This window comes from Equus asinus, chromosome 12, assembly GCF_041296235.1.
Source record: "Equus asinus isolate D_3611 breed Donkey chromosome 12, EquAss-T2T_v2, whole genome shotgun sequence".
In the NCBI taxonomy this organism is placed as follows: domain Eukaryota; kingdom Metazoa; phylum Chordata; class Mammalia; order Perissodactyla; family Equidae; genus Equus; species Equus asinus.
In genome coordinates, this window is record NC_091801.1 from 36,305,850 (window position 1) to 36,328,071 (window position 22,222).

At 39.8% G+C, this 22,222-nt stretch overlaps 1 pseudogene; it reads right to left on the minus strand.

Annotated features, from left to right (window-relative positions):
- Positions 1–5,106: 5,106 nt before the first annotated feature.
- LOC139039802 (vomeronasal type-1 receptor 3-like) lies at positions 5,107–21,822 on the minus strand (annotated as a pseudogene).
- Positions 21,823–22,222: the final 400 nt, after the last annotated feature.

A 22,222-nucleotide genomic window follows, 5' to 3' on the forward strand; every position in this document is an offset into this window, starting at 1 on the left:
ATTTTTCTCCAAGATCAGTGAGCATCCTTATGAGTATTAGTTTGTACTCTTTATCAGGTAGATTGTTTATCCCTGTTTTTGTTTAGTTCTTTTTCTAAGAATTTGTTCTGTTCCCTTATTTGGAACATATTCCTTTGTCTCCTCATTTTGCCTGCTTCTCTGTGCTTTTTTCCCCTACGTATTAGGTAGATTAGCTACATCTCCTGATCTTGGAAATGTGGGCTTATGTAGGAGATGTCTTATGGGGCCCAGCAGCATGCTACTTTCTTGTCATTCATGCCAGATGCTCCTGGGCTGTCCCCTGTGTTGGCTGAATGTGCCCTTCTGTTGTGCCAGGGCTGCTATTGCTACAGGTGTGTGAATAGGTGGGGCTGGCCCCCAGGTCAACTGGTTGTGAGGCCTGGCCACATGTGGCTACTGCACCCAGTAGTGCTGCACACTACTGGCTGGGGCAGGCCCCTGGAATCACTGACTGGCTATGAGGCCTGGTGGCACACACTTGTTGCAGGTTTGTTGGTAAGTGGGTCAGTCCTCCAGTGTGGATAGTTGTGGGGTGCAGCAGTGCACAACAGCTGCAGGCTCTCTGACAGAAAAGGCAGGCCCCTAGTGTGGCTGGTTGCTAGGCCTAGGGGTGCACAACTGCTGCAGGTGCCCAGTGTGGCTGGCTACACAGCCCACAACTACTGATAGCTCACTGGTGGGTGGCAGTCCTCCAGCAAAGGCTGGCTATGTATCCTGGCAGTGTACAACTACCTTATGTGCACTGGTGAGGCAAGTCCTTGGTGCAGCTGGCTGGACAGTCCAAGACTGTTATTGGTTCATTGGTGGGTGGGGCAGGCCCCTAGTGTGGCTAGGTGTGCAGCCTGGTGGCACAGCTGTTGCTAGTTTGGTTTTGGGTGGGGCAGGCCTTTGGTGGGGGCTGGCTAGGTAGCCCAACACTGCAAAACTGCCTTGAGTATATGCTAGTGGGTGGGGTATGACCCCCCCTGCCCCTCCCCTGCACCCTGCCCCACAGCATGTGACAGTTTCAGGCACATTAGTGGATGGAGCAGATCTCTGGTTCTGAGACTGGTGGCACAAGTGTGCTGTGGGCTTGCTGGTGGGCAACACAGATCTCTGGGGTGGGCCGCCTGTGCTTCCTGCCTGTGCCCAATTCCCTCATGTGCTCTAGTGGGCTAGACAGGCCCCTGCACTAATAGGCTAGAGGAAGGATTCTAAAATGGTGCCTACCAGCATCTGTGTCACCATGGCTGAACTAGGTCACAAAAATGGCTGCCACTAGTGTCAGTTCCTGTGGGGCTGGAGGTCTAACCACTTCCTGCCTCTCTGGGAGGTGCTCCCAGCTTAGTAAGTGAGTCTCTTTTATCAACGGACTATGCACTTTTCTATCTGGTGTAAAAACAGCTGGTTTCCAGGTCAAGTGAGTCTTTGAGGGGGCCCTTCAAGAGCAAGTTTTCCTTTCCCTGAAACATCATAGTTGTCCTGGGTGTATTCCCCATTGGTTTTCAGTCATGTTTTGGGGTCTTATCTCTCTTGTGCTAGATGTAAGGGCTGGGGTGCCTAACATGGAGCTCAAATCTCTCACTCCTCCAGGAAAAGCATTGTACCTTTGAGATCACACTGACCACGAAGTGCCACTTCTAGGGCGTGATTTTTTTCCTCAGTAGACTGTTATCTCTGACTCTTGCTGTGGGTGTTCTTTCATCCAGTTTCCAGATCTCTCTTAGAGGAAATTATACCACATGTTGTTGTAGTTTGTTGTATCTGTGGCAAGAGGCAAGCTCAGGGTCCTCCTACTTCACAATCATCCAACTCCCTCTGAATCCAGTTTTTATTACTCCTTCTCCGTGACCTTTTCTCCTTTCCAGAGTTCTAACCTCCCAGCATCTTATCCCAATCCAGAGTTAAAATTCTCTCCACAGTCTAACACTGAGGACCCTATCAGGACTAGGTCCCTTGTATCTCAAAACATTGACATAATGGAAATACAGCCCTTGATATCTCAAGAAAATTTCTATTCTCCTCCTCAACAAGCAAGAGAACTTTCTTCCTTTGATACAAAATCTTAGGCACTATGCTCCTTGTCTTCAGGACACATTTGCCAAAAAAACTAGGAATTTTACATTTATATCACAAGGTAAGAGCTGTTTTTAGACATTTTTACATGCTATAAGCTGAGCTTAGTACATGACAGGCATTATCTGATTTAATTTTTGTAAAAGTCCATTCTATGAGGTTGTACTATTATAATCTCCGTTTCCTATTGCAGAAATGGGGTTTGAAGGAGTTTAGTGATCTGCCCAAATTTATAATTTGAGTAAAGCATATGGGGCTGATTGGAATTCTGTCTGATGCTCCCAGTTTACAAACTTGCTGCCAGTGCTTCCCAGCCAAAAGTGATTTTTAAATTATACTTATAAATTGTTATATATAAAATATATCTTATATAAATATATTATTACATTAATAGCCCAGCCCAATACTGTTTAGCATATATATTACATATAAGTATATACAAACACACACATACACACACAATATATATAATATTAATATACTGCATGCATTGTAGGGCATTACCAAAAAGAGATAATAAAATATTAGATGAAATAAGGATTTAAATATTGCTTTCTTTCACTCTATGATATACAGCTCACTCTCTCTAACTTTTATTCCAGCTGTAAATGACTTTCACATTCAGAGAAATAATTTAGCTGCTGGGTCATCACATGGCATCTTTTTCCACTGATATTTTAAAGGGTATAAGCCTGAACAGGAATGAACCAAGGTTCCCATAGATTATGGTTGACAGATAAAGTACTAGACATTTGGTCAAATTTGAATTAATACAAATAATAAGTAATTATTTCAGTATAAATGTCTCCCAAGCATTGTACAAAAATATTGCCAGTGATGGTAACTTGGTAAGATATGAGTAACATTTTACATCACACTGCAAACTCAGAGAGAAAGCTCTTCCATCTCTTTCTTCAATTTTAAACAGACATACCAAGTTGCCTGATTCAGAGAGGAGCTTCTTTATTAGAGGTGTTACATTTGAAACCATAAGAACCAATATGTTGCAGTATGGTTTCCAGGACTCGGTCCACAGCAGCTCTGATGTTGCTGGTGGTGGTGGCAAGGACTGGCTGGCAGGCCTTGCCTGGTGATGGGCTCTTTAGCAGCTCACCTGGCCACACATATTTAGAAGATTTAAGTGCCCCATATGCTTAAAATACAAAATTGTATCTTCAGATAAAATGGATTTGCATCTTGTGATGTGTTTACCAAAGCCAAGAATAACCTATAATGAGAATGAACTGAGTAAAGATGCTGGCAAATGTGCAATATGCCTTGAAGAAATACAGCAGGGAGATACTCAAGAACAGCTGCCTTATCTATGCATACATCTTAAAGGCTGCACAGATGAATGGTTTGAAGAGATCTTGCCCTGAGTATCCTTCAGATTAAGCATAAGCTTCCTGTTTTACAGGTTTTCTTCTCTTTTAAAGATGCTTGAAAAACCGAGGGGATATGAGGATCTGTCTCTGAAAAAAAACAAAAACAAAAATGTAGGCATACTCAGCCAAAAGTCTGGGTTTGGTGATGTGGTGTGGAGATGGACAATCATACAGAAAAAAATATCCTGCTGAAGAGGGGAAAATTACTACAGAACTCAGTCTATGAAACGTGCATAGAAAGGACACACAGGCATTTTGAAAATGCTGCACATCCCTTAACAGTCATCTACATAGGTCTATTGATAAACATTTTGTATTCAGACACCAAAGTTAACTGATTTAAAAGTTGATTTATTTTTGTTAAGTCCTCCAGAGTTGTGCAACTAGTTATATTTTGATTTGTTTTGGGTTTTAGCTTGGGGTCTCTTTATTTTCCCCAACACGATGTTTCTGAATTTATCTATTTTTTAAATTATTATTGAGGTCATATTTGTTTATAACATTGTATAAATTTCAGGCTTTCATAATTATATTTCAACTTCGGTATAGACTACATTGTGTTCACCACCAAAAGTCTAGTTTCCATCTGTCACCATACACCTGTGCCCCTTTACCCCTTTTGCCCTCCCCCAACCCCTTCCCCTCTGGTAAGCACCAATCTATTCTCTATATCTGTTTGTTTGTCCTTGTTTTAACTTCCACATATGAGTGAAATCATATGGTATTTGGTTTTCTCCATGTGACTTATTTTGCTTGGCATAATACCCTCAAGGTCAGGTGTTCATCTATTCTTAAATTGGGACATCACATAATTTACTTCTTATAAAGTCTTAAATGTGAAACCAAGAAATGTAATTAAGTAGTAAAACATTCTCTGAATGTAAACCATAATCCCAAGTTCTTTTAATTTTTCCCCCAAGTGTAGAAAACAGACTTGTCAAAGTTGATACGTTAATATTTTTAAATTAAAGGTTTAACATTATCAGAATGCAGTCAAAAGAGTAATTCAAGTTATTTAATTACATTTTAATTATCGCAACTTATTAAGCATATTGTTTCCTCTTAAATCAAACTGATAAACAGCTAATTAGCAATGAATTATCTTGCAGCTATGCAACTTAAAAAAAATTACCAATTTTAAGTGCTGTCAGTTACAATAACTTTGTTTTAATGGGTATTTTTGTTTATTCTTTTCATGTAATTATTTTGTTATGCTTTGCATCTCCAGGCAGTTTTTCCACATTTGGCTAAAATGTTTAGCAGGTTGTAAACTTAATAACTTACAAAAAGGGTAAAATAAAATTTTCTTCAGTGGAACTTGGGATAATTTGAGGGATATTTTATATACTTTTAAAAATCAGAACTTAATTGGGATGCCAGATTTATGGCAATTTGCATCTTTAATTTTCCAAGTAATCTGCAGGTTAACATTTGATAAATGATTTTAAAGAAAATATGAAGATTCTCTTAATTTACAATTTATTAATATATTACTATAATTTAAAATGTTATAGTTTTAAATTTAGTCTTGTATAAAAGTAAATGTATTAAGCAGAATTATATGAATAAATATCCTCCCCCACCCCCCAAACTCTGAGGGGAAGACATAAATGACTGTACATTGTAAAAAACATAAAATGTAGAGCTATCTCACCAGCTTAGGCAACTGTGTACTCTTTCCATAGCAGGCAGAGCTGAGCCTGGGCATTCTGGGGTTACAGCTCAGGAGAACAAAGGGGCTGACTTTAGGAAAACAAGCAAGGATTAGTGCAGAGGTATTCACCAGCCACCAACTGGGATTATGAAAAAGAGTAAATACAACAAAAAGATGGAAGAAAGGGTGTAAAATGATGCAAAGTTGCTCACTAGGACAAGGGTGCTTTGCATGACTCTGGACTCAGGGGAGGATTGAGGCAGAGATTATTTTTATGAATGTGCTGGACCCACTGCTTCTGCCTGCACAGGATGAAAACCATGGAGCCCCTGGCCTACATCACAAATCCCAAACACAGAACATCATAGGATGACAATGTTGTATAGAGTGATGAAATTATATTAGTAACTACCACAGAACAGTACCCCAAATTCTCTTCTTTCATGATGATTTTGCTGTTCTACTTGCCAGTCACAAACAAAGGAAAAGTGGTATGGATCCAGCATGTTTAGGGTCCAGTACAGGTTGATGGAATGCCCACTGTATTTGGGAGCTCACAGATTCAGCTATGCCCATCTGGAGTTCCTGGGGCTGATCACGATGACCTGGAAGATACTCGACAGGCTAGTGGTGCCAATGCACCCACCTCTGACCACTCTGTGAAAATGGAAAACAAGTTTGCATTCAATATCTCTGAAGTGTTTCCTTCTCAATGTGGCAATTTTCTGCCAGACTCCTTTAGTGAAGATGGCCAAGGAGTTGGCTACATTCAGATGCTTGAGGATCAAATCTGTGAATCTTAATGTGCATCTGGCAAAAAAGGAAGTTATAATGGTAACAAAAGAAATTTCCCAGCAATCTAACTATGGTCTGAGATAAGATCATTCCTATCTCCATGGCAGATAATCCATGGAGGCCATTTGTCATTTTCTAGTAACGAATATTCCCAGAGTGAGAGGTTCTGAAGAAACCTGTTTTATCGTAGCAAGTGAAATTCACTACTGTCTATTTACCATTGTTTCCAACCCATACATTTCTTATAAAGCCTATTTTCCTTTCTCTTAGAGTTTTGCTATAGAAATAAAGAAAAAAATATATATCCCCACTGTAAGAGTATAAATAGGTTTTTTTACATATAACTTTTAAAATTATATGAAGTGCTTTATTATTCTCATTTTACAGGTTAAGGAGATCTGAGGCCCAGGAAGGCTACATTGTGCCTTCTTGTAAGGGGCAGAGTTAGGTATTGATAATGTGGTTAACAGCTATGCTTTCTCAACTACAGACATAGGTGTTTTTCTAATACTTTAGACATGTTATGTTTTATTTACATCTCATCATTTTTAAAAAAGCAATGGTTGTATTTTTTTAAAAATCATGATTGTCAGAATTTTTAATTTAAATCTGCTTATTTTATAGGCATATATCACCTTTACTGATTCAGAGATCAAGGCAGAATATAGATGCTCTGACATTAGTATAATCCTAAAAGAGTAATTCCAAATGGAATTTATTGAATTCACCAATGTTTCCAGGTTGGAATTAAAAGAGAGACTCCATCTTAACCAAGAAGGAACAATACCATGACTGTGTGCTAATCAAGGGGACACAAAACACCAGTAGGAGGTAAAATATTACAGAGGAGAAACTAAATTAACGTTAAGTATAGAGGAAATTTTTATTTTTTATCCAAGGAGAAAATCAAATGTAAGTATTTCAATGTCAGAATTGTTAAAGTTATTAAAACAAAATTCTGTTGTAGAAAAGTGAAACTGAGAGTGATGTCAGTGTCATGGTGGAGTGAGCTTGCCTGGGACTGAGGTCTCCCCTCCAACATACAACAAAAAGGAGCAACCATATTCCAACAAAAATACCTTAATAGCACAGAAATCCTCAGAGACCCACAGCAGCCAAACAACGGAGGGCAGACAGGCTGGAGCCCCCCTCAGAGGAGCTGGAATGGGGTAAGAGAGAACTTGGCTCACTCCCCTAAAACTGGGATTGCTGCCATGGGATGCTCCATGAGAGAAGGTGTGGGGGAGGGGCCACATGTTCGGGGGATCATCCAGGACACCCACGGCCCTGTGAAGCCCAGTTGGAAGCCCTCTAATGGGGTGAAAGCTTTTGCATGGGGGGACCCCATCAAGACAAAGCCCCAGGAAACCAGAGAGAGAGAGCTGATCAGGAAACCCAGGTCAGCACACAAGAGAAAGTGACACCCCTCCCCCAACCCGTGCTGTGTGCTACCATCTCAGCTAAGGCAGAGGGCTCAGAATACACAGCTCTCAACCCCCATCTAGTGGCGACAGCCTGTAACTGCAACCAAATAATAGCACTATGCGCAAAAACCATTCTTCTACCATCCAGCAACTTATAAAAGCTCCAGACCAGAAGGGAAACAATAAAAACACAATTATATCCTGAGGACTTGTAAATAGGTAAACTAAATGACAATGAATTCAGAATAGCTATCATCAAAAAACTCAATGAGGTAAAGGGAAATATAGAGAAACAAGTCAATGAGTTCTGGAGTTACTTCACAAAAGAGATGGAAACTATAAAGAAGAATCAATCAGAAATACTAGAGATGAAAAATACAATGGATCAGATAAAACAGAATACAGATTCCCTGAATGCCCGTGTGGACACCGCAGAGGAGCAAATTAGTGTAATTGAAGATAGACAGGTTGAATGGCTCTAGACAGAGGAAGAAAGAGAATTAAGACTAGAAAGAATGGAAGAAAATCTCGGAGAAATAGCCGACTCAATGAGAAAATGCAACTTAAGGATTATCAGTATACCTGAGGGTGTGGAAAAGGAAAATGGAGCAGAAAGCGTGCTCAAAGAAATAATAGCAGAGAACTTCCTAAATCTAGGGAATGAGAGAGAAATGTGTGTGGAGGAAGCTTTTAGATCTCCTAGATATGCCAATGTAAAAAGACTTACTGCAAGGTATATAGTAGTAAAAATGGCAAAAATGAATGACAAAGCAAGAATACTCAGGGCAGCAAGGCAGAGGAAAATAACCTACAAAGGAACCCCTATCAGACTTTCAGCAGATTTCTCTGCAGAAACCTTACAAGCTAGGAGAGCTTGGAATGACATATTCAAAACTTTAAAGGATAAAATCTTCAGCCAAGAATACTCTATCCAGCAAAAATATCCTTCAGATATGAGGGAGAAATTAAATCTTTCCTAGACAAACAAAAGCTAAGGGATTTCATAGCCATGAGACCCCCCTCTACAGGAAATCCTCAAGAAGGCCCTCATACCTGAAAAAAGAAAAAAAGGGAGAAAGGGGTCACAAAGCACAGAGTAAGGAGACAAATAGATAGAATCGGAATAGGATAGCAAATATTCAACTATAGCATTAGGATAAAGGGAAGGAAATCACCAAAGACAAAGACAATCTTATCATTCTAACCACAAACTCACACCACAAGTTGGAATAAGAGATGAAAATAATAACTTAGTAGGGGAGGAGGAAAGGGACTGAACCAGTTTAGGCTAAGGAAATAAGAGGCCACCAGAAAATGGACTATGTTATGCACGAGATTCTGAATACAAACTTCATGGTAGCCACTAAACTAAAAAACAGAACAGAGACACAAAACATAAATAAGGAAAAAACTAAGAAACCCAGCATAAGAAATTGCAGAAGTCCATGGGTAGGCCAAAACACACAGGACGAGAAACAAAGGAAATGCAGGAAAACCGGAAAATGAGCGACAGATTGACAGCATTAAGCCCTCATGTAAATAATCACCCTCAACGTAAATGGATTGAACTCTCCAATAAAAAGAGACAAAGTGGCAAGATGGATTAAAGAACAAGATCCAACAATTTATTGCCTCCAGGAAACACACCTCAGCTCCAAGGACAAAGACAGGCTCAGAGTGAAGGGGCAGAAGACGATACTCCAAGCTAATGGCAAACAAAAGAAAGCAGGTGTCACAATACTTATACCAGACAAAGCAGATTTCAAGATCAGGCAGGTAAAGAGAGACATAGAGGGCCAATATATAATGATCAAAGGGGCACTTCATCAAGAAGAAATAACACTTATAAATATCGATGCACCCAACACAGGAGCACCAATGTTCATAAGGCCACTATTAACAAACCTAAAAGAGGGTATCAAAAATAACACAATAATAGTAGGGGACCTCAACACCCCACTCACATCAATGGACAGATCATCCAGACAGAAAATCAACAAGGAAACAGTGGAGCTAAACAAAAAGCTAGAACATTTGGACTTAATAGACATATATAGAACACTCCATCCAAAAACAGCAGAATACACATTCTTCTCAAGTGTGCACGGAACATTCTCAAGGATAGACCATATGTTGGGAAACAAGGCAAGACTCTATAAATTAAAAAAAATTGAAATAATAACAAGCATCTTCTCTGATCATAATGCAATAAAGCTAGAAATTAATTACAAGAAAAAAGCTGAGAAAGGCACAAAGATGTGGAGACTAAACAATGTGATATTGAACAGGCAATGGATCATTGAAGAAATTAAAGAAGAAATAAAAAAACACCTGGAGACAAATGAAAACGATAACATGCCATACCAACTCATATGGGATACAGCAAAAGCTGTATTAAGAGAGGAATTCATCACAATACAAGCACACCTTAACAAACTTGAAAAATCACAAATAAGCAATCTCAAACTATACCTAACTGAATTAGAGATAGAAGAACAAACAAAGCCCAAAGACAGCAGAAGGATAGAAATAATAAAAATCAGAACAGAAATAAATCCTATTGAAACAAAAAAGGCAGTAGAAAGGATCAATGAAACAAAGAGCTGGTTCTTTGGGAAGATAAATAAAATTGACAAACCCCTAGCCAGACTTACAAAGGAAAACAGAGACAAAGCTCAAATAAACAACATCAGAAATGAAAGAGGAGAAATAACAACAGACTCTGCAGAAATACAACAGATTATAAGACACTACTACAAAAAACTATATGCCAACAAAATGGGTAACCTAGAGGATATGGATAAATTCTTAGACTCTTACAATTTCCCAAAGCTAATTCAAGAAGCAGCAGACAATCTGAACAGACCAATCACAAGGAAAGAGATTGAAACAGCAATCAAAAGCATCCCAAAGAATAAAATCCCAGGACTACAACTATCCTAGGGAATTCTACCAAACTTTCAGAGAGGATTTAATACCTATCCTTTTCAAGCTGTTCCAAAAATTTAGGGAGGATGAAACAGTTCCTAAACACATTCTACGAGGCCAACATCACGCTGATACCAAAGCCTGACAAGGACAGCACAAAAAAGGAGAACTACAGGCCAATATCACTGATGAACATAGATGCAAAAATTCTCAACAAAATTTTGGCAACCCGAATTCAGCAATTCAACAAAAGGGTCATATATCATGATCAAGTGGGATTCATACCAGTGTCACAGGTGTGGCTCAACATCCAAAAATCAATCAATGTGATACACCAAATCAACAAATTGAGGAATAAAAACCACAAGATCATCTCAAAAGATGCAGAGAAAGCATTTGACAAGATCCAACAGCCATTTATGATAAAAACTCTGAACAAAATGGGGATAGAAGGAAAGTACCTCAACATAATAAAGGCCATATATGACAAACCCACAGCCAACATCATATTCAATCGGCAAAAACTGAGGGCCATCCCCCTGAAAACAGCAACAAGACAAGGATGACCTCTATCACCACTCTTACTTAACCTAGTACTGGAGGTTTTGGCCAGAGCAATTAGGCAAGAGAAAGGAATAAAAGGAATCCAAACAGGGAGGGAAGAAGTGAAACTCTTGCTGTTTGCAGATGACATGATCTTATATATAGAAAACCCCAAAGAATCCATTGGAAAACTTTTAGAAATAATCAACAACTACAGGAAAGTTGCAGGGTATAAAGTCAACTTACATACATCCGTAGCATGGCTATACTCTAATAACGAACTAGCAGAAAAAGAACTCAAGAACACAATACCATTCACAATCACAACAAAAAGAATAAAATACTTTGGGGTGAATTTAACTCAGGAAGTGAAAGACCTGTACAATGAAAACTACAAGGCTTTTCTGAAAGAAATGGATGACAACATAAAGAGATGGAAAGACATTCCATGTACCTGGAGTGAATGAATAAACAGTTAAAATGTCCATACTACCTAAAGGAATCTACAGATTCAATGCTATCCCAATCAGAATCCCAATGACATTCTTTATAGAAATAGAACAAAGAATCTTAAAATTCATATGGGGTAACAAAAGACCGCAAATTGCTAAAGCAATCCTGAGAAAAAAGAACAAAGCTGGAGGCATCACAATCCCTGACTTCAAAACATACTACAAAGCTACAGTAATCAAAACAGCATGGTACTGGTACAAAAACAGGTGCACAGATCAAGGGAACAGAATTGAAAGCCCAGAAATTAAACCACATGTCTATGGACACCTAATATTTGACAAAGGAGCAGAGGGCATACAATGGAGAAAAGAAAATCTTTTCAACAAATGGTGCTGGGAAAACTGGAAAGCCACATGTAAAAGAATGAAAATTGACCATTCTTTTTCACCATTCACAAAAATAAACTCAAAATGGATCACAGGCCTAAAGGTAAGACCTGAAACCATAAGGCTTCCAGAAGAAAATGTAGGCAGTACACTCTTTGACATCAATCTTAAAAGGATCTTTTCGGATATCATGTCTTTTCAGAGACGGGAAACAATAGAAAGAATAAACGAATGGGACTTCATCAGACTAAAGAGTTTCTACAAGGCAAGGGAAAACAGGATTGAAACAAAAACACAAGCCACCAACTGGGAAAAAGATTTGCAAGTCATACATCCGACAAAGGGTTAATATCCATAATATATAAAGAACTCACACAACTCAACAAACAAAAAATGGGCAGAAGACATGAACAGACATTTCTCCAAAGAAGATATATAGATGGCCAATAGGCACATGAAAAGATGTTCATCATCACTGATCATCAGGGAACTGCAAATCAAAACTACACTAAGATATCACCTTACACCCATTAGAATGACAAAAATAACCAAAACAAAACGTAACAAATGTTGGAGAGGCTGTGGAGAAAAAGGAACCCTCATACACTGCTGGTGGGAATGCAAACTGGTGCAGCCACTATGGAAAACAGTATGGAGATTCCTCAAAAAGCTAAAAGTAGAACTACCATATGACCCAGCTATCCCACTACTGGGTATCTACCCAAACAACTTGAAATCAACAATCCAAAGTAACATATGGACCCATATGTTCATTGCAGCACTATTCACAATACCCAGGATGTGGAAGCAACCTAAGTGCCCATCAACTGATGATTGGATAAAGAAGATGTGGTATATATGTACAATGGAATACTACTCAGCCATAAAAAAGAATAAAATCATCCCATTCGAAATGGCATGGATGGAACTTCAGGGAATTATGTTAAGTGAAATAAGCCACATAGAGAAGGACAATCTCTGTATGACTCCACTCACATGAGGAATTTAAACATGTAGACAAAGAGAACAGATTAGTGGCTACCTGGGGGAAGGTGGTGGTAGGGGGTGGGCACAAAGGGTGAAGGGGTGCACCTACAACACGACTGACAAACAATAATGTACAACTGAAATTTCACAAGACTGTAAACTATCAACTCAATAAAAATTTAACTTAAAAAAAGAAAAAAGAGGAATAAAGATGTGTGTCCATAGAAATATTTGTACTTGAATGTTCATAGCAATAGCAGCTTTATTGCTAAAAGTGAATACTGTAACTAGGAACAAAATTTTAAAAATTCTACAAATGCTCACCCATGGGTGCATGGGTAATTGTATTCATTTTCTAGAGCTGTCATGACAAATTACCAAAAACTGGGTGCCTTAAACAACAGACATTTATTTTCTCATGGTTCTGGAGGCTGGAAATCCAAAATGAAGATGCTGGCAGTGTTGCTTTCCTCTGAGGCCTCTCTCCTCGGTTTGCAGATGGCAGCCCCCTTGCTGCCTCTTCCCTTGGTCATCCCTCTGTGCACATGTGCCCTTAGTGTCTGTGTGTGTCCTAATTGTTTCTTGTAAGGCACCTGTTGGATTGGGTTAGTGCCTATTCTAATGACCTAATTTTAACTTAATTACCTCTTCAAAGGCCCTATTTCCCGGTACGTTTATTTTCTGACTGGGGCCCAGGTCTCTATGCACTCCCTTGTATCAAAGAGCTCTCAGGCTTGGAAAGAATAACACTCTGCTTTGAACCTAGAAGTGTTTCCTGAGAGTGGATTCTCTGACTCTCATGGACTCCAGGGTGCAGCTACTGGAGTGGTCTTCAACACGTGAATTTTGGGGGACCACAACTCAGCCCTGTGATGAGAAATACAGCCATTTTGAGTTGCTGCCAAGGCATTTTACAGTATGACAACTCGACAACTCTGCTCACATCGAGTCTGGACATTGAGATAAGGATCTGAGTTCAGGACGCCCGCCTCATTTCCCCTTCGCTTATCCTAGGCACTGTTTAAAATGACCACTCAGCGTTCAGCCTGAGAAAAGTTAGTGACCTCCACCCTACCACCTTATGAGTAACAGGTACCTGATACCCTGCTCTCTGTCTCCTGCTGGCTCATGACCTGGGACAGAGGCCTGCCTTCCCCTGGCACATTACATCCGTGTTCTTGGATCTGTAATTAATAAACCTCGTGACTTTAAAAAAAAAAAGTGAAACTGGAGGTAGGCAAATTTGATCACTGAAAAAATTTATTTTATTTTAGAAAAATACTGACTTTTAAAATAATATGTGAGCACTGATAATAAAAAAAAGTCGAATGTGGATAGTCATATATATTAAAACTGAAAAGAAGAAAAGTTATCCTTTTGCAGATTTTTTCCCTCAATGTCTATCAGCTATAGGTCAGCCTTCATTGCCACCAGTGGCCCACTGTTGTAGAGTTCTTGTACTGGCTGAACCACTGCTTCTGTTGGGGGTTCTTTGTCATTTGTACAACACAGAATTTCTTTCATTGCTTGCAGTGATGCTACACTTCTTGTGATGCTTAGTGACCAAAAAGTATGCTAATAGTGAAAAGGAGTAAAATTTTTCAGGCTATAAACAAACGAACAAAAACCAAAAACTCCTTGGGACCTGTTTATTTATAATCAAAGAACACTGTATAAACAAGCAAAAAACATTTAGTAGGCACTGTATTTTTTTTATTTTGGACAATGTTACTAAAGTTCATTTATATAAAAAAGATTGCTAGTATTTCTACTTAGTCAACATATTTAAAACAACTTTCCCTTAAAACATACTTTGATATAGACTAACTTTGCTAATTAATTAAATGTAAAGTTGCCTCTTGAAAATTAAATTGACTCCATTTTGAAGACTAATCAGTGGCTACTAGTCTTTTATGTACAGCTTCGTTCAAGTATAATTGATATAGAAAAAACTGTATTTTAAGTATACAATTTGCTAAGTTTGGACATATGTAAATGTGATACCATTGCTACAATCAAGGTATTAGCATATTCACCACCTCTGAAAGTGCCCTTGTGTCCCTTCACTTTTTTTATGGTAAGAATACTTAATGTCTAACTTTTTAACAAATTTTTCAGTGAACAGCACCAGATTGTCAACATCTAGGCACGATATTGTACAAAACCCTAGAAGTTATCTTTCTTGTATAATTGTAACGCTGTATACATTGACTCACTAATCCCCAGTACTAAGATGAGTACTGAATCTGGGAATGACATTAGGACATTTTTGAAACCAGAAAAAAACCACAAATGATTTAATTCTGAAAATGCCAAAGTCTATGACTTTTTCTTAATATGAAAACCTACAGGTCACTGAGCTACCTCTCCTTGAATGCTCCTTCTGTGACTTCAAGAGGAAAAAGTCTCACCATAATCAACACATACAAGATGCTGTCTGTTATCAGACAATCACTGTCTCCATTAAGTATGTACTATGCCTAGATTGGTTGAAAAAAACATATCCACTATTTCCAGACAGAATATGTCACTTAATTACCTACACCATATACAGGCACTAAGGTATTTGACAAATATCTCTACAAATTGTGAAAATGTTGTCCATGATTTTTATAGGGAAGATAGAACAGCTAGCAGATTAATTTCCAGACTAGAGAACTTTAGAGAAATAGATTTCATTGCTGCATACATCAAAAACCAATAACCACAATCAATGAGGATTGTGTTAAAATAAATTAGAAGCAGTTAGGGATTGGTTTATCATCTTGGACCTCCATTTTCTCTCCACAAGTTCAGCTCATGACTAAGTAATTATTTCCTCCTTCCTGCATGGCCTTGGCACTGGATCACTTTTTGCCCCAGAAGAACCCTTTTCCAGACAAGAGCACTTACTTGTCTTCTGATATACTTCCTTTATAGACTCTGCTTCCAAAACTGAAATAGAAAATACTAGGTCATGAAAGCCCATGAGCGTGTGAGAGACAGCAGCCAAATGTGGGATACGGGTTTATGATACTGTGACCTCACCTCCCCACAGAACTGCCATTATCATTTCACCTGCAGCATCAATGACAGGAGATACTTGGGGGATTGAGAAAATTTTTGAAAAACTTTGGCCCCACTACTAATTACCACAAACAATCACAACTTTCTAGTGAGCATCTCCAGAGATACAGCTTAGAGTGCTTGGAAGAGTTTCTTCTTTTCATTGATCCATGGAGGCAGATAAAGGCTCACATGGATAGAGTAGACAATGCTGAGGTCTGAGCTATGAGGGACTGACAGCAAAGCACATGTGCCTTACCAGATTCCATGTTACCCTGAGATGATGTTCTGCTGAAAATTTAATTTTCTGTTAATCTACAAATTCCTGAGAACTATCATTTAATTATCAACAGAGAAATAGTATCACACAAAGAGCTTGAGAAGTATTTGTCAGCAGGTTAGAGTGCAAGGAAGAACTTGAAGTCAGACATTGATATAAAAACAGAAATTGCATGCAATTTATCATGTGCAAATGCAGATGATACCTATTATAGGAATGTTTATCAATATTTACCCCCATAGAAATAGATGTTCTAAACTGAACAATATTTACAGACGAAACAGATACATTTATAAAGAGTTCCCTCACACATATAATTTCATATCCTCCAGAGGGAAATTCTAATGATAAACTGATTGATAAGCCAACGCTACTTAAACTATTCAAGAGTTATAAAGTAGATAATCTTCCAAATTTATTGTAGGAAAGGTATGTAAGTGTGATACCAGATTTTGCCCAGATTGATACAAATAGGATATGTGAATATAAAGGTAAAAATATTAAATATTGGAAACCATTGCATCAATACATTAAAATATTATATCATAATCAATCATCCTTTATGGAAGGAATGTAACTGTGTTTCAGCATTAATTACATGGGAATTGATTAACATGAGAAATCCATTAATGCAATTAATCACATTTATAGAATTAATGAGAATGTCATGTGATCATGTTCCTAGATGCAAAAAAGACTTTGGCAGAATTCCAGAGAAAATTGTATTTTAAAAAGTTCAATCAGTAAGGAATTGGTGTAAAATATTTATGAAAAACATGAAAATAGATTTGTACAAATGAAAAATGATGACACATTTTGAGTCATCAAATGTGATGAGTAGGAAGACTGAACAATATCAAGAAGTCACCCATCCTTTAATCAATTTATAAATTGAGTTTGGCCCAAATACAGATATCATCTGATTATGTTGCACAGGTAGAAATTTTATTGCAGAGAAGTATAAAGAATAATATTCATAAAAACTCTGAAGAGAATAATTGAGTGACATCCCCAAAAATATACCATGAAGAATTAGAAATTAAAACAGCATGGTATTGATTTATGAATAGACTGGGAGACCAAAGGAATTAAAAAAAATGTGGAAATTTAATGTACAATAAAGGCAGCAATACTGAAAGAGGAGAAGCAAGCTCCTGGTGTCTCACTGGAGCTCACAAACATGCAACTGAACCTTTGTCTCCACATTTTCTCCCTGCAGGGCTGGTGTTTCCTCAGCTGCAGGAAGGTCATTTAGTAACTAAGAAAGAGCAGCTTTGCCTATTATCTGATGGATATTTCTGCTAGCTCAGTAAACATCTTGAGCTGTTCTCAGGGCCCATGCTGTGTTCTCTGCTTAGCTGAGATGTTATTGCCATCAGTAATGCTTTATCACATGTAACTGACCCACTTTCTATTTGGGAACCTTTGGAACAGACATACTTTGTTTTAGTAACTCCATCAGTTGATGATTTGCCTGATTCTGGACTATTTGGGGGACTCCATCTCCCCAGGCCCACAGGTAGTAAGAAACTGTGACCAGTCCCAGGAGGGATCAACCATGTGGGGACATAGGGATGGGCTTCCTCAAGACTGGATATTTTTAATCGATACCCTAAACTGGAACAGGCAGAAGACACTGTAGGGGAGGAAGACATTTCCTCTACCCAATGTGGGTTCGTCTGCCTGGAGAACGAATTAAATTCACATGAGACAGAATAGCAAGAGAAAATTAAACAAAGCTTTATGAGGACCATGGCCTGCGGCCTTTCTTCCCAAAGGAAGAAAGGGCACTGAAGAAGTAGGGTGCACAGAGTGATTATATACCCCCAAACAGGATGTTTCACATATGATTGAAATGTCTCTCCCACAATAGTCACAAGATTGCCCTGTCAACACAGCGCTTGATGGACACAGCAGGTAGTGAGTGATCTGCTATCTTGGAGCGTGTAGCAGGAGGCAAGTCTATTGTCTCGAGCTGGGTGGCCACAGGTGAGCACAGCAATCAGTTCCTAGCATAAGGAAAGATGCTTAATCCTTAAAGAAATGCCAATGTTGGGAGGGGGAGGGAAGTTGCACCTTTATCTCAAGGGCCTTTGTTCTTGCCATAGTAAATGTTTTAAAGCAGATATACAGTGTATGCTCAGTGGCCACAGTTAGGCCCTTTTGGAAAAAAGCAAAGTGAGGCTGAATTAGGTTAACACCAAATGGCTGCCTCATGCACTCCAATATATCCTATTGCTTTCCATTTCTATTTGTCAATGTATGCATGGGAGTTGCTCAGGCAAGCTGCAAGCTGAGCAACTCACCAAAATGGCTGAAACCACCACCCCATACATCATATCCAGCTAAAGACAAAGGAGGATGTTGGGAGTGGGCGGAGTCAGTTACAAGAGGTTACTAGACAAGCACAATAAACAAATGCAGATTTAAGTCCTTGCCTTCCCCATTGACTAAGAGTTTCTAGAGATAAGGTCATCCCCTCTTCTTCCTGGTAGAGAGGGAGATATCTTTACAGATGGAGAGTTCCTTTACAATGTAAATGTCTCTTACAAAGGGTAAGTAAATTCTCCTTTACAGTTGCTTTCCTGTCTGCAAAGTAACCAGCCTCAAATAATCATCATGCCAAAGAGACATATCTTGGGGTGCCCAATTCTAGGCTCCCACAATACCAACCTCCTTAGGAGAAAATAACATATTCGAAAATAACATCCTTGATTATAAGAAAAAGACCATCTTCTTCAGAGGATATGCTAGAATAAAAACTGGCTAGACAGAAGCTTTTTCTTGGGAGAAATTTTCCTCCAAGAAAAAGTAGAAGGACTCCCTGGCTAATGTCAAGAGGCACACACCCAAAGGTACAACTAGGGACAGGGCTGAGGAAGGCCAGAGCACCAGCATCCATGGCACCAGGTTTAGGCTGGGATGACAGGTGCCTTGGGGGAAAGGAAAGAGGGATGCTTTAGATACAGTTGGGGATTCTTGAATTTCCCCCTCTTCTGGGGTATCTGTATTTTTCTCTCACCCTCCGGTCTATGATCAGATATCTCTGTCCCTCAGAAGTGGCTTGTTGGATGCAGGCGGTGGCACTTATCACTGCCTTTGCTCAAGTAGGAGGGAGTTCTGTAGTCCCAGAAATGTTCACCTCTGGGCCCTCTGGACCTGGAGATCCTCCTTGACCTGACTCACTTCAATGCATGCAGTCCATGCATCAGCCACAGTTTCTTCTCTAAGATTAGGCCAGTGAATGCGATGCCCTCCAAAGTTTCCCAGTCTCTACCATGAGTGAAGACAGCTCCACTTTAGGTGGGTTTGGGTCTGTCAGAGGATGACACCATCTTAGATTTGTACAAGAGACATTCTAGTTATTTCTTTTGCCTCTGGGTTTAAACTACCAAACATATTACTCACTGTCTTTCTGAATTTACCTTTTGGAAGAGCTTATCCCTTTGGTGGCCACAACTGAGTTATCTTGCTCAAAAAGGCTTTTGCTAAGCCTCTATTCGGGCAGGTTGGCACTCTTCTCTAGGGTGGGAGGACCCCGGTCCCACATCTTCTGCTTAATGCTATCCTGCATTTGGTCTCCTAAACTTCTCTATCTTCTCTATCCAAATCCTTTTGTGATGTCTTGGTCTCTAGGTGGCTGAGATCTTCATGGAGTTGGAGCTGCTGCCAAGCTGAACAGATCGGCTTGGTGGCCACCTGTGGGCCTGGCTGGCAGTGCTGTTTACGACGCCAGTGAAGGCAGCAATGCGTACCTGGTACCTGGTGGCCTTCCTCCTGGAGGTGGTGATACACTTGGGTGTGCTGCCCACAAAGGTGCCAGTACATTGCTGCAGGTGCTCCTGAATCAGCTTCAGCCTGGTGCACATCACCAATGCAAAGTTGGCTTTCCTTTGCTTCCTGGGCACCATTATGGTGCAGAACCTGCCCAGCTACTACAACACCACCACAGCCTCACCTTTGCCATATTGGCCTACTTTATTACCTGGATCTCCTTTATGCCCCTCTTTGCCAATGTACATGTGGCCTACCAGCCTGTCATGTGGATGGATGCCATCCTCCTTTATGCCCTGGGCATCCTGGCCAACTTCCACCTGCCCAATGTTGCCTGTTGCTGCAGCAGCCAGAGATCAACACCCCCAAGTTCTTCCTAGGAGAGGGTTATGGTGATGCCAGAGGAAATGGCAGCAGTGGGTGTAGGGAGGAGACTCAGGGCAAAAACTAGTGACCCCTGACCTGGTGATCTCACTCCAGTGAACACGGATCTAGTTGAGATGCCCCCAAACCGAGTCCGAATGCAGCAACCTCCAGACTGTGCCTTGACTCTGTTGTGACTCCTCAGCTCTAAATTCTTAAAAAAAAAATTTCCTATGCATGTGACAAATAAAAATGGCAAGCAACAGGATATATTGGAGTATATGAGGAAGCCATTTTGTATAAACCTAATTCGGCCTGACTTTATTTTTTCCAAAAGGACCTGACTGTGGCCATTGAGCATGCATTGTATATACATTTCCTATGGCAAGAACAAAGGCCCTTGAGATAAAGGTGCAACTTCCCTCCCACTCCCAACATTGGCATTTCTTTAAGGATTAAGCATCTTTCCTTATGCTAGGAACTGATTGCTGTGCTCATCTGTGACCACTCAGCTGGAGACAACAGACTGCCACCCTGCTGTGTTCACTGAGACAGAAGACCTACCTGCTGTTTCCATCAATTGCTGTGCCGACAGAGCAGTCTCGCGACTATTGTAAAAGGGACATTTCAATCCTATGTGAAACATCCTGTCTGGGGGTATATAACCACTCTGTGTACCACACTTCTTCAGTGCCCTTTCTTCCTTTGGGAAGAAAGGCCCCAGGCCATGGTCCTCAGATTTCAGCTCAGAATAAACTCTCCCAAATTTTCTTTTATAATTATTTTCATCGACATATGCCAGTCACATACATAGGAAAATGATATTTACAGAGCTTTTGTTACTGCTCAAGTGGGCTTATCTGCCCACAGCAAGACATGCCAAGAGTCAGGAAGCAAGTGGTAGGAGAGAAAGGACTTTATTACAGCTTGCTAGCAAAAGGGAAGATAGTCAACTCATGTCCAAAAGAACCATCTCACAGAACAAAGACTGTAGGCCAATTATTTACAGGGCCAGTCTCCAGGTGGGGGAGGTGGCAGGTCTCTGGGTGGGGCAGACATCTGGTCCCAGTTCCTCATAGTCCTTTGTTTTACTGGATATGCATCAGAGAATGGAGCAATGCCTTACACCCTGATCTTTCAGTGTCATTGATGATGGCTATCAGCATAGGCTCTCTGCCCAGGGGTCATCACATTCCTAAGGAACTCAAAAGAACAAAAGTTATCATCTTAAAGCAGCTGGGAGGGGCCACAAAATCTAGAGAGCATGTCTGGGCTAGTCAGTCAGAGGTCATTTAAAGTTACAATATAGTTTCTTTTCTACAATATGGCTTCCCTTATGTCAACATTGTGTTGAGCTGGTATCACTTTGACTTTAGCACCGTGTACCTGGAGTTCCTGGGGCTAATTACAATGGCCTGGGAGATATTTAAGAGGCATGAAGTACTAACAGATACAGCCTTTCCCATTCTGTGGTCACAGAAATTAAGTTTGCATCCAAAAGTCATTGAGGAAAAGTTTTGACAAGTTGTCTTTGTCCAGGGAATCCTTTAGAGCAGAAGGACAAGAAGTTGTCTAAAGTCAGGCGCTTGAAAATCAAATCTGTGGGCCTTGACACACATCCAGTGAAATAAAAAAACACATAGTGGTAAAGGAAAAAGAAACTCCCCAGGATTCTCACTATGGCCTGAGATAAGACTAATACTTTCATTGCTAAATTCCTGGAGGCCATATTTTCAGTTTCCAGATGTGAGAGCCAGATGATCCCTCATAGAAACACAAGGCTTAGGCTACATTTATCACGTAAACTGATATCCAAAATTCTTCAATTACCATTGTGTCCCACCTTGAAATATTTAAAGGTTCTTTTTTTCTTAAGACTCTTTGAAGGGTTTGAATGCATAACCTTTAAGGAGCACTTACAATGTACAAATCAGTACTGTGAAGGTGATACATATGGTAATTTCTGTGTTGTTCACAAATCTATAACTCAAGCACTGATATTTATTGTGATAGCAAACACAAAGAAAGTTTAGGCACAAAAAGGTTAACTTCTCTAAATTCACTCTCTGGAAGAGAATTTGAAGAGTGGGGATGTGAACCTGGCTGGGCTGGTGATAAAGGCAGTACAT